At 40.8% G+C, this 13,712-nt stretch overlaps 1 protein-coding gene across 2 annotated transcripts in view; it reads right to left on the bottom strand.

The window, feature by feature from the left end:
* Positions 1-13,712, bottom strand: part of TRIQK (triple QxxK/R motif containing) — a 59,792-nt gene that overhangs the window by 23,483 nt on the left and 22,597 nt on the right. The gene's annotated exons all lie outside the window — the stretch shown is intronic.

The following is a 13,712-nucleotide window of genomic DNA, read 5'->3' as shown; positions in this document are numbered from 1 at the left end:
ACAGAGTCCATGGTGTTTCAGGAGAGAAGGTTCTCTCTTCCTCTCCTGTAACTGCTGTACCTGACGTGTCCAATCTTATTAGGTGACCAGGGCCTGTCCCCCTGAGGGATGTCACAGTGGGACCATGGAACCACATGGATTGAAGCCATCTCCCATGCCCCTGCTCCTCCATGAGCAAGCACCTTCCCAGGAGCCACAGACCTCCCAAACCAAACCTGACCAGCCATTTTATGGGACTTTGTTCAGAGGAGGTATGGCAACAGTTAGTCCATGAAGGAGAGGACACAACCTGTCACTCACCGCTTCCTTTTCCCCAGCTGGAGCACAGAGCTCTTGGGGGTGGTATGGAAAAACCTGAGCAACTTGTGGAACAGATGAGGCCTTAAGAAATAGAGTACAGAACTTCCACCACAGATACCACATTGCATCCATTTCTAACAGTTTCAGAGTCTTCTGTTCTCACACACAACAGGATGGCAGTATCTGAACAGTACTAGTACATCACCTGACATTAAATCCTACATCTGGTTTTATGAAAAGTAAACAAACAAAACCACCCTGTAGCAAACAAAGAACATTGACAAAGTTGCATGATGAACCAGGGACAGAGCCTCAGAGACATTATTGCTCAGGAGAAGCTAGGGTCACTTCTAATGCCTTTTAACATTAGCCTGCGTCCTTACTGCCAAGATTAAAAACATTCTTTGATTCAGATTAACTCACCACTGGTCACAACTTGCTAAAGTAAAGCTTCCTAAATCTTAATCAAACAAAGCCTAGACTGGCACTAGAACTTTCGGGTAACAAACTAGATTTATGGATTTACTCCAAGTATGGAATTTATGGTGTTCATCTAGGAGCAGAGAAGCTGCAAGAACTGAGGACAACCTACGAATGATCACAGCAACATTTAAAAAGGGAAAGAGTAGGGGAAGGAAGAAGAGACATCTAGGTAAAGAGACTTGCATGGGATCAGGCACCAGAAGAATGGCACAACCGTGATCCTAAATGCCTTAACTCCTGAGCCAGTGTCTTATCCAGTGGATAATGCTTTTCTCAGAATTGAAAATAAATTGGATGCTGTCTGCCAAGATGTTCTAATTCCATACTAGTAAGTCATATCATTCTGGACCAGCTGTATATTACAACAGCATCCCAAAATATGAGTTGTAATTTATTAATTCTGCCAAAGTAAAAAGGTTTCCAGTAATACTGTCAGCATTTGCAGTTCTCACTTCAATGAAGCATATTGCGAAGGATGCTTTGTCAGACCTATATATCACTGTCACTCCAGAAGTCAATGCACTGACAGTCTTAGCAGAGGTGGATGCTACAGGATACTGTGAAAGTGATTATGTAAGATGGAAAAGCAGGTTTCTGGAGTTTCACTCCAGCAGTACAGAAATGAGAGGCTTCTAATGGAATTAGCGAAGAAGGGAACATCTCTTGTACACATCACCATTATCCCTTGGGATCCTAAAATTACTTGTAAGGCATAATCTCTCCAACTCACTCATAATTTTAGCACTCCTAAGAACTACATATCTTTAGTTCTGCCATAATTTAAACTTCTTTCCCTCAACAGAAACACCACCTGACAGGTATTAACTAAAAGTGAATGACAGCAATAGCAGCTTACTTAAAAGTGTAAAGGAAATACATATTTATGAACACCCAGAGTAATGGTTTATGGACCATAGAACTAAAGGTGTGATAATGTTTTGAAAGCATTATCAGGAGACACAATTTTACCTTCAAAAGCCAAACTGGGCTACAGTCAGTAATGAGATCTGTGTTTGTGTTAACAGGATAGAGAAGCCTGGCTAACTTCAAAATTTATCTTTATTTTTCCAGCCATGTAAAATAATGGCATCTTACTCCTGACTTCAGGACAGGACTTACTGCCTTACAGGCGAGTAGCTGGTATTCACAAATACTGCAATCTTCAATATATAATGAAGATTAGCTAGGCTTTATTCTACACCTTTTCTTTAGGCATATACATTTGTCAAGGAATTTAATTCTGCATTTTTCTATCACTTTGCCATCAGAGTGATGGCAATGAGTTTATCTGCAGCCTTTTGATATTATTTCATCATTTGATCAGTGCTCTGTTCATTGTTTAATGAATGAAGTAAGTTGGTTTCAGTAATAGTCGTATTTTGAACATGACTATATTATGAACAATAGTGAAAGGTATGTATTAGGGCAATTTATTCAAAGAAACAAGGACTGCTCCCAGCATAATTTTTTCCAAAACCTTATTCCACAGGATGATCTTTTAAGTATGCTGCTTCTTGGAGGAAGCATACAAAAGCTGGAGAGACTGCTAAGGAGAATAGTCTACCATCTGGAAAAGTATTCAATTAGAGCAGATAAAGCATGGAACTGTTTTCTATTCCTGACTCTTCCATAAAATTACTGTATGACCTTCGGAAATCTCTTTTCCTTACAAGACTTTGGTACTCATAAAAAAATCCAAGATCCTGGTCTAATGGTGTAACAGAAGTGAAAAACACTCATAAGTGTTATCTATTAAGAGATAATACTCTGATGGCCTATATTAATTTCAAGTATTTTAAAATGACATTTACAAATATAATGAGAAACACTTAGAAAAAGTACCTGAAAAAGTACTGAATCTGCTACTGACCCTTAAAGTCAATTTCTTATTCATTAAAAATGTGCATTAAATATTTATAAACCTATGCACAAAGCAATTTCTGTTTCTAGAATTAAACAGAACTAAATAGAAAATAAACTTTTAGCTGTGCTTGTTTCCTCAGAAACTGTTATACGAATACTGCTCTAATCACAAAGGTCCTACATAACTCCACACTCCCTTCTCTTTTCTCTCACTGAAGAAGTCACCAAGTGGGGTCTAGCACACCATACGGGACACAGAACTTCAGCCATGCACCATTACGTGACCAGTGACTTGGTCCTAGTTCAAGTGCATCTCCTCTGGGACAGTCTTGATGTGCAGCATCAGTAGAGAGAAACCCTCACCTCCCATGGCAGTGGGTTCCCATGCAGACAGGACAGGCATGGCTCAGGACAGATGAGAGAGGTTACCTGTAAACTACCTGAACAGTTCTCTATTGACATTTCTTGCTCTGACTGATCCCTTAGTCAATATGACCCTGTGATATGTTAATGGCTAACAGTCCTCATAAACACATGCACCTCAGTCGCTTTCTACTCCAAGTGTTTACCCAACTATAACCCACTCTAGCCAACTTATCAACCTAATCTAAGATTTACTGAGGACAAAGCTCTTTCAATGTCCCTCATACTCGTCTGAGCTTCAAAGATCCGATAATTTTATGCCAAAGATTTCAGTAATGCCTAGTGCTGCATGGCCATATGAATTTCTTCAAAACATGCTAAAGTTCTGTTGGTAAGGGTACTCAGTCACCTCCTGTTCCTACCAGTGGGACATGCTGCAACACCTAGAGCTAAGGGTGACACAGGAACATCATGTCAAAGATGTACAACTGAGGATCCTCTAAGGAATTGCATACTATAAATACTACTAGACTGTTAAGTACTGCACTTCTATAATACAAAGAACAGAAAGAGCAGCAACATCAAATGTACACCCAGCAGTGTACTAAAAAACCAAACAACCAAAAACCCAACAAAAAACCAAAACAAACAGGAAAACATTATGTGGAAACTTTTGATAGTTTCACCACATTCTGTTGCTAGCACAGGCACTGAAAAACAAAGGTTAACGTTACAATCAATCATGTCTCTTTCAGTGTGAACTTTCAGCTTGGATTTTATATTCTGCCCCTCATAAAAGGAAAAAACCTGCAAAATTCAAGATTATGTTTTACGTTCTCCTAAAATCTTGATTTTGGTGAAAATACTCAGTATTAATTTTTCCACAAGTAAAACTACAGTCAGAAAGTTATGGTAATCCTTCCAAATGCATTTTCTAGCTATAAATATCTTGGAAAGCTGTTCCACTTCACAGTGAAACTTTGTCCATATGGAACATACGACTAGGAAGGACGTGGTGAACTACTGAAATCCAGTACTCTGCTAGTGAAGGCACTCATATCATGAAGTTTTGATCAAAAGTGATCATAGAAAATTATCAGTTGGAAAACAAGTTAGTTTTGTGAGTTTTTTGTCTTTAGTTCTACCTGTAGGACATTACTCAAGAAGCTCACTCAATCTCCTACTGGTAAGAAACTGCTTTTTAGTTTCCAGATATGTTTCTTTACAATTTATAGCCAGTTACAGACTATAAATATATGTCTTTCCCAAGTGCTTACTCCCAAAAAGTTCACCCAGAGGAACCATATTTTTTTAGTTTGTGTTCAGCTGAGCTAAACAAGCCTCTTCTCAGCTCTTGGTCCCATTAATAGTTCTTTCAGCATGTCCTTTTGATTTATCTTTCTTAAACATGGATGAGCAAAGCAGTACTCAGTACTTCAAACACAGTGCCTCCAGTGCCATATTTAATGGCTTTAATATTTCTCATCTTTATTTTAAACACATACATGGGTGTTAATCAGAAACAAGGGATCTTTTCCTCTATGATTTCCAGCTGATGAATTGGCATCATTGGTAAGGAACTAGCCAGTCATGAAACTAAAGATTTAAACTATGTTTTAAGATGCTGCTGCAACCCACCCTGGCATTCCTATGTAGCAGTGCATGACAAGTACTATATCATTAGCTTTCTATCCATGCAGCTACCCATGCACAGCAATGTACTGAGCAACTGTGAGAACCTTTTCTGTAGCAGGACTCTATGCCTATACCACTCTAATCAAGTATTCCTGGCTTTTCAGAAACAAATGAGAATAATGGCATGATGTCAGCATAATTCAGGATAGGGAGGACTCTCAAGGTTTCCTACTCTAACATAAGCTAGGCCAGGCTAACTTCAAAGTAAGATCATGTGGCTCAGGTCTTCATACAGATCAGTTTAAAAAGATTTCCAGACATGGAAATCCCACAACTTCCCTGGCAACCTGTACTGGGGTTTAGCCTCCTTATCATGAAACTTTTCCAAAATTATTATTAAGTTAGAAACATGCACAGTTCTTTGATAGTATTTTGACAACATCCAACAAACAAATCCTGAAGAAAAATAATGAGCCTTTCCAGTATCTAAATGTTATTCATTTTATCTTCACACTTACGGGTTTAATTTTGCTCCCAGTTACAAGGGTAAGCATCTGAAATAACTCTTCTAAATTCAGTAGTGTGATACCTGTCCCCAGTCTCCACCACCATAAAATCCAACCTTCCTACTCATGGCGTCTTGGCTGTAGGAAGTGTTTCTTTCCAGACTAAAAATTACCTGAAAGGTAGCTGGATAAAGCAAAAAAAAATTAACACTGAACTAGGCTTTTTAATTTCTCTTTTTGCATCAGCGACAGCAGTAAGATGGGGAAGACAATCCTCTGTGCACTACATTTTTCCTGCTTTTGCCATAGATAAAATATTTTATTCTCCCTCTCTGAAGAGCATATGAAAGCACTTCCTTCTTTGTCCTTTTCATGACAATTACTCATTCGAATTTGATAGTTTTCTCTATACAAACACAACAGATCATATTTGCTTTTTCCATTAAACCATTTGGACAGAAATTCTTCCATGGAATATATGCTACGGGGTCTGTGGTTTTCCAAGCTGCCTATCAAGACACACAGAGCCTCCTGTGTTACAGGCATGAATCTGATTTTCCTGTAACTCTACCAATCATTTCCATCTGGTATTGTACTTAACAGGTTGATTTTCTGAGACACTTCACACTATGAAGTATGTTAAGGATTGTACCTTCAGTTCTATTTGATTTGCAATTTATTCAATGTTTCTCTCTGTGCAGTTCATTCGAGTTTGCACAGTCTCCATCTATTCCAGAAAAGACACAGCGGACTTCAGCCTGTATTTTCCGGAAAAGTATTTCTTCAGAGAGAATCCCACAATTTGCTTCAATTTCTTTCTAATGTTTGGTAGGCAAAACACACCATACTATACCTAAACATTATGGAAGAGGTTGTGCCAAAAAAATAACTGCATTCATGTCTTCTTATACCTTCCACATGTAGGGAAGGCAGCATCATTGTTCACTGCAGACAGTGTGAAATACCTCTAAAAATACATGGATTTAAACTATCATAGTTATTCATAACGTAATTCTGACAGTAGAACTCATCTGATCAACAGAGGCCAATGGACTGAAATCAGAAGTGATTCTGAGAAGTCGGGGGAAGTCTACAAAGGAAGACAATCCTTTACACTTCCCAATCTGGTCACTCTGCGTGTTATATGGAATAAAGACTTTTCCTAGACCCACTTGAGATGTGGCTTGGCTTTGCAGTATATTCAACAGCAATATTGGCTTATGGCATTTGTTGGCTTGAGTTTTGCCACATACGTCAGGCTCTGCTGTGTGCCATCCCGCTCTTTGATGCATATTAGCTCAGTTTGTGCATGCAGCCAGATGATGAAGTAGATCAGGGAATTCATTCAACTGAAAAACTGCCCAGCACAATTTTTTATTCAAGCTGGATCAAAATGGCATTCAAACAGCTGTGCCACCCGAGACATGGTACACAATATGTGACATAGTAACAGGAACAAGTTGAGAGAGGTAAGTGTTGCTAAAGGTTGCTTTGTAATGTCAAACTGTACCCTCTGGCTATCTGCTTGCAGGTGCACCAATGCCAAGTGGAAGTGGAATTCAATGGCATGCACACTCCAGTTGTTACAACAGCCCCTGGCACAGTTTGTACCCAGAGTATCCCTCTCCCAAGCAATTCTTACACATGGCCCAAAAGTTAACGTGGGCCTAGAGAAATTTTCAATATGAGATTTACAAGCAGCCATTCTGTTTTAGGGATAAAAGAGTTTAACAGTACGGTAAGTGTCATTTGATGCCAGTTGGCCTCTGTGCCAGAAAGCAGTACCAGGCTTGTTTAACCTACAAGTTGCATGAATCACCAGCCCAAATTCAGACCTTTCACTTGTTAGAACAGAAGCCTACAGAGATGATTCTTACACATCCCCACTCAATATTTGCAAAACTCTTAGGTGGCTCCATTTGCATCCTACTTTAAACTTCTTCCAGCTCTTCGGTGACAGTGACTGAAGTTCCTTCAGGCCAGGTCTACACAAACAGTTGCACACACATTTTGCCCGTGAAATGAACTGGTTAGGTGCAAGCCAACTTCAAACTAGGAGATGCATTGTCATAATGCACAAGATTGTGGCCAAGTTAGTTAGCACTGCTAAAAGCCAGGTCAACACAAGCACTGCGCCCAAGGTCTCCAAAGCTGAGGGGTTTAATGAACTCTCCAAGTTCAGGCACATGCGCAACAGCCTCAGGGAATGTGGGACACGCTCTCATCAGTATGCTGTAACCTTGAGCAGAAGGGACCATGTCTAATGCTAAGACACTGTTTCACTCCATATGCTAGTTCATTATCCACCTCCTGTGTTTTGACTGCCAACAAATAATGATGTTTTTCAACACTTCTCCACTAGGAACTGAATGCAAAAACATCACATCATAAATGCCACCCAACATCTGCTAGGCAGTTACCATCTTCCCATGACTATCACCTAGGCTGAACCTGAGCAAGTGATTTAGTGATGAGCTGTGTCACATCCTCTTACGTATTACACCCTGGATCATCCAAACTCCAGTTCTGATGAACAAGAAAGCCAAAAGGCATTTGGTGAAAATACCATAGGAAAATTAATTCTAACAAGAAAAACCCACGCATTCTAAAATGTTAATGAAAAATCAAGTATCAGAATCAAGGATATTGGTATTGCTACAAATCTTACAGCACCAATGCAGATGCAGTGATAATTCTAAGATAGTCACAGAAAATAAACTAAGGAAAAGGCAGGCTTTTCCAACCTTTCCTATTTAACAGGCTGTCAAAACTCTTCAAAATATTATTATTTAATATATGAGTTCTTTAGGAACAATACCAATACCTTAGCAGGCCACGACTTGGTTGGTCCCATGGCAAATAGGATATTTACTGGCCACCATATTTGAAAAATCATGGCAGTCAGGTGAAGTTCCCAACGACTGGAAAAAGGGAAATATAACCCCCATTTTCAAGAAGGGGAAAATGAATGACCCGGGGAATTACAGACCAGTCAGTCTCACCTCTGTGCCTGGCAAAATCTTGGAGTAGATTCTCCTGGAAGGCATGCTAAGGCACATGAAAAACAACAAGGTGCTTGGTGACAGCCAGCATGGCTTCAGTAAGGGGAAAACCTGCCTGACCAATTTGATGGCCTTCTATGATGGGGCTACAGAACTGAGGGACAGGGGTAGAGCAGTTGATGTCATCTACCTGGATTTGTGTAAAGCGTTCGACACTGTCCCACAGGATATCCTTGTCTCTAAATTGGAGAGACATCAATCTGATGGATGGACCACTCGGTGGATAAAGAACTGGCTGGACGGCCACACACAAAGAGTTGTGGTCAATGGCCCAATGTCTGGGGGAGTCCAGTAACGAGTGGTGTCCCTCAGGGATCAGTGTTGGGACCGGTCTTGTTTAACATCTTTGTTGGTGACATGGACAGTGGGATAGAGTGCGCCCTCAGCAAGTTTGCCAATGACACCAAGCTGTGTGGTTCGGTTGATACGCTGGAGGGAAGGAATGCCATCCAGAGGGACCTTGACACGCTTGTGAGGTGAGCTGATGCCAACCTCATGAAGTTGAACCATGCCAAGTGCAAGGTCCTACACCTGCGTTGGAGAAATCCCAGGCACAGCTACAGGCTGGGCAGAGAAGAGATTTAGAGCATCCCTGTGGAGAAGGAGTTGGGGGTGCTGGTCGATGAGAAAATGAACATGAGCCAGCAGTGTGTGCTTGCAGCCCAGAAAGCCAACTATATCCTGGGTTGCATCAAAAGGAGTGACCAGCAGGTTGAAGGAGGTGATCCTGCCCCTCTACTCTGCTCTTGTGAGACCTCACTTGGAGTATTGTGTGCAGTTCTGGTGTCCTCAACATAAAAAGGACATGGATCTGTTAGAACAAGTCCAGAGGAGGACCACGAGGATGATCAGGGGACTGGAGCACCTCCCATATGAAGACAGACTGAGAAAGCTGGGGCTGTTCAGCCTGGAGAAGAGAAGGCTGCATGGAGACCTCATAGCAGCCTTCCAGTATCTGAAGGGGGCCTATAGGGGTGATGGGGAGGGACTTTTCATTAGGGACTGTAGTGACTGGACAAGGGGTAACAGGTTAAAACTTACACAGGGGAAGTTTAGACTGGATATAAGGAGGAAATTCTTTCCTGTTAGGGTGGTGAGGCACTGGAATAGGTTGCCCAAGGAATGCTCCATCCCTGGCAGTGTTCAAGACCAGGTTGGACAGAGCCTTGGGTGAGATGGTTTAGTGTGAGGTGTCCCTGCCCATGGCAGGGGGGTTGGAACTAGATGATCTTGAGGTCCTTTCCAACCTTAACTATTCTATGATTCTATGATTTTGAAGCTGGGATGATGACAAGGACCAGATTTCAAGTAAAGTATTTCAGAGATTAAAAAACAGATCAGTTACTTGCCTTCTACTAACTGTCAATTTATTACCTGCAACCAGAGCACTCAATCAGGGCAGAGTATTTGATTTCCCACATTCCACTTTTTATTGTGAAGCTCTTTGGTCACATCATGGTATTTTGCTGTACTGATCTAACTGCTACACAAATGAAAAATCTCGAAATGCCTTTAAATGTGTGAATACTTTCAATAGTGCTGATTTTTAATCAGCCTTTGAGTAAAAGCAAAAACTAGCTGCACAATGCTTGTAATTTCTGTAACTGTAATTCAAATTAAGCAACTGCCTTTTTATATTTTCATTCTAGCAGTTTGAGCTAAGATCTGCTGCCCTGTTACTCCATTTCCCATCCACACTTTAAGCCTGCAAGTAATATGCAGAGCCTAGCAGACAATCCCATAAATAGTTCAAGACCTTGAAAACCACAATGTAGCCAGTTCCTAACTTTCTTCCAAAATAAGGCATAGTAGAAACAAAAGCTTCCACTGAAAAAAATATTTTTAATACAAACCAGTTACAGAAATCCCTGACAACATGCAATTAACAGACTACGTGATAGCAATCACCAATGTGAACAAATTCATTACAAAATCCAGATGACTGATCTGTGGTTACGCTTACCCTGAACACAGACATCTAACACATTTTATTAAGGCCATAAATAGGTCCAAGACCTGCTGAACTACCTAATGGAAGTGGTCATGTCCTGAAGCATGAAACACAAAAGTGTCTTCAGATACACCTTTTGAACTGAGCCGGGGGACTCCATGTCTTTGTTCTTACACTTCATAAAAAAGAAAATAGTGCTGTATCTCACAGCATAGTAACTGAAGAAATGCCGTCCACATTAAACATCTATCAAGCAGATCTTGATAGATGCATGTGCACGGTCACTTCATTCTTACACCTTCTGCACTGCTGCCTTATGATGAAATAACAGGAAGTTGGATTTGTATTTCACTGCCCAACTCTTCTTGCATTTATATTGACATAATATTACCTACAAATATAAGCACATACACTGTATATAGAGAGTGCACATATATGAACACTGTACACATAGAAAAATTATGCCTGAGATTTTTAGAAATGGGTGTCTGAAGTTAGATTTACAGACTCACATTGAAATACAAGTATTTTGAAGTCCATTCTTCACACATACAAGTGAAGATTTTCAAAGCCTGGTGAAAGAATTTCTAAAAAAGTTAAACTGCTCTGCCTCTGAATGTAATATACACACACATATGTGTCTGTAGTGAAACTTCTATGAATTTTGGAGAGAATGCAAAGAGGTTGTCTTAGGTTGATTTTTTTGACTGCAGAAATGAATCCACTGAAGAATGGATCAGAAGCTGAGAGTAAGTACAAGCACAAATATTTATCTGCAAAAGCCCTTCAGACACCAGATACCTTACAGGAATTGCAAGTGCCTGAAGTAACATCATGCTGAAATGCAGTTCAGCAACTGGAAACAGCATGTCAAATTTCACTCTCATTTACACCTATAAAAAAGTTCGCAGCAACTCCACTGAGTGAAATGGTGATGTTGTCGATGAGATTAAAGTAAGAGCAGACTGTGAGCCTCCATCCGTATAGAAGTACTAAACAAGTGTAGTATAAATGTACAGTAAGAGTAGTATAATCAACCAAGTTCAAAGAAACTCTGGGGGTTTGCTGTGGAGAGAGGATGGGAGACAAGGGTTTAGATACACACTTCTCCTTAGCATCTCTGCACAGAGTGTGTACACATTCCTAGAGTCCCCTGGCTCTGCAGCCACCTCTCCCACCCCTGCTCAGGCTGGGGCTGTGTCTGCCCTGCAAACGAAAACTAAATAATATCCACACAAACACAAGTACATATCCAGATTTACTATCACCTTTTATGCTCCAAGCCAAGGCAATAAAACAGCTTTACTGCTTTGGACTTTAAAAAATAAGTGATCACATACTGTATGTGCTTAAAATCCATCATCAGCCTTCACAGAACATATTTAAAAACATCCAAATCGTCACAAAATGTGGATTAAATTAGTACACCCAGACTAGGCTTCACTTCACAGCAGTGCTTTCCTCAGCTGCTCCTGCTCTAGTTTCCAAGAAGTGATGCCACTGGCACAAAACTGAATTCAAAACAGCAATCACTGACCAAAAGATCTAGCTCATTTTTCATGACAATGAAAGTCATGCTTCATAAAACTTCCTCCCAAACAAAAGAAAAGGGACTGCATGTGGTATCCATGGCATATCAGTGTGAAGTAGAAAACTCAGCAGAGGAAAAGACTCCAAACCTTGCCAGCTCCTTGCAAAAGGAGTTAGGTTTGAGGTTTCTTTCTGCTTCTCTTTATTATGTGCTTAACAGTAAGTCTTTATTAGAAAAATTCAAGAAAGTAAGTGTAATGTTCCATATGCACTGGAACTGCCTACTTTTTTGTTTTTACACTTTAAATAAACAGGAGAGATCTCTCCCATTTTTGTCTTCACTTAGAATAGCAAGTAGTTGTTTCTGTACTTTTCCCCTCCCTAGCTTTCCCCCAGTAAATAGGTGACTGACATCAAATATGGGGAAAAAAGAGATGACTAATTAAAAAAATAGGTTGGAGAGTTTTAATTCCATTGACATCAGTCCTGCTACGTCTTTGCTTGTGACAGTGGAGAGCAATCTCAATGATGCAAACCCTGAATTCTGGTCCCATGCCTTCTCTTAACGGACAAAAGATACAGGAATTCCTGTTTTGTTACAAATGGTATGATTTTGAAATTTTCAGCACAAACTCCATCCAAACATTTTTTGCTGTTGCTGTTGTTTCAGAAATTAAATCTAAAATTTTCACGCTGATTACAAACATTTCCTGATCCAAAACAAAACAATCACATTTCACTTCAAAGTGTGTAATATATTTCATGAGAAAGTGTCAAAATGTAATACTTTTCCCTTTTTTGAGCTGACAAGTCTTAGCAGTCAGTCTGATTTGAGCAATGGCACTATTCAGGGTAAGGAGGGTGGGGGGAAATTAACTGTAAAAAATAGAAGAGGTGAACCATGGAAAACAGAAAAAAGTGAGGTGGTAGAGGGTAAAGACACTTCTAACAGCTGGGCAAACAGAGATGGCAATCTGCCACAAGAAGGGCTTCCCTCTGGAGATAGGGAGGCATCAGGTTCATGCTCACAACTGAGCTGGGAGCTGGAGATGAGAAGTCCAGAGACACTTGCTGCCACTAGTCCCCATCCATCCATCTCACCAAGGTCTGTCTATTCCTTCATATTGTCAGTGCAACCATACTACCACAAACCAGTCCTGGTTTGGATGACTGGGACCACTTTCCTTCACAACCACCCAGCTGACACCTCAGCTACTCTGCAGGAGGCTGCGAGACAACAGATCCCAGTTCTATCCACCATGATCATGCCGAGACACAAGCTCTTCTTCATCTCATTGGGGCTACAGTGGGACAATAACCCTTGGCACTAGGATGAGGTGCCTTTCTTCTGGACAAGTCACCAGCTCCCCACACCAAGGAGTTTCAAAAAAGGGTTGACTTCACAGAGTTTAACCTGCTAGTTGAGGTGGGCAGTTTTCTTTTCCCTCCTTGTGCTGCTACAACTAGGGTCTCAGGACTCCCATCCAGTCCCCTTCACCACCCCATTGCTCTGCATGTGCTGTGCCAATGAACACCACCTCCACCACCTCGCCATCGTGCTCAGCCTAGCACCTTGTGCTTTCCAAAACAAAAGGAGAATTTGTTTTCATTCATAACTTTTATTCCTTCCCGGTGGATGTGAGGAGCTAGAGATCCCCTGGGCTGTGCCTATATAAGCTCCAGCCCCTAAAGGATCCAGCCAGCAAGTCAGAAGATACAGAGGAGACAATAAGCAGACCTTGAGTCTACAAATTGGAGGATGAATGATTGGCAAACAACCTCTCCTCATGAAAAATTATGCTACAGCAACACAATAGTAATAGGAGCCAAAAGTATGTCTATTCCTGATTTGTAGACCAGGTTTTAGTTATGCTATAATCCTCTCAGTATGCCTGCTTAGGATCCCACAATCACACGAGTCATGAACACTACCCACAAATCCTGCAGCTTCCATGCCGAGCAAGCGACACACCAGATGAAGAAGGATGGAAAATATACATGTGGAATTGTTCTGGGAAC

This window comes from Neopsephotus bourkii, unplaced genomic scaffold (assembly GCF_033783945.1).
Source record: "Neopsephotus bourkii isolate Nb327-2 ecotype Australia unplaced genomic scaffold, CSIRO-AGI_Nbou_v1 NB_275, whole genome shotgun sequence".
NCBI lineage: Eukaryota > Metazoa > Chordata > Aves > Psittaciformes > Psittacidae > Neopsephotus > Neopsephotus bourkii.
The sequence above is the reverse complement of the archived record's forward strand: the minus strand, read 5'-3'. Positions and strand labels throughout refer to the sequence as shown.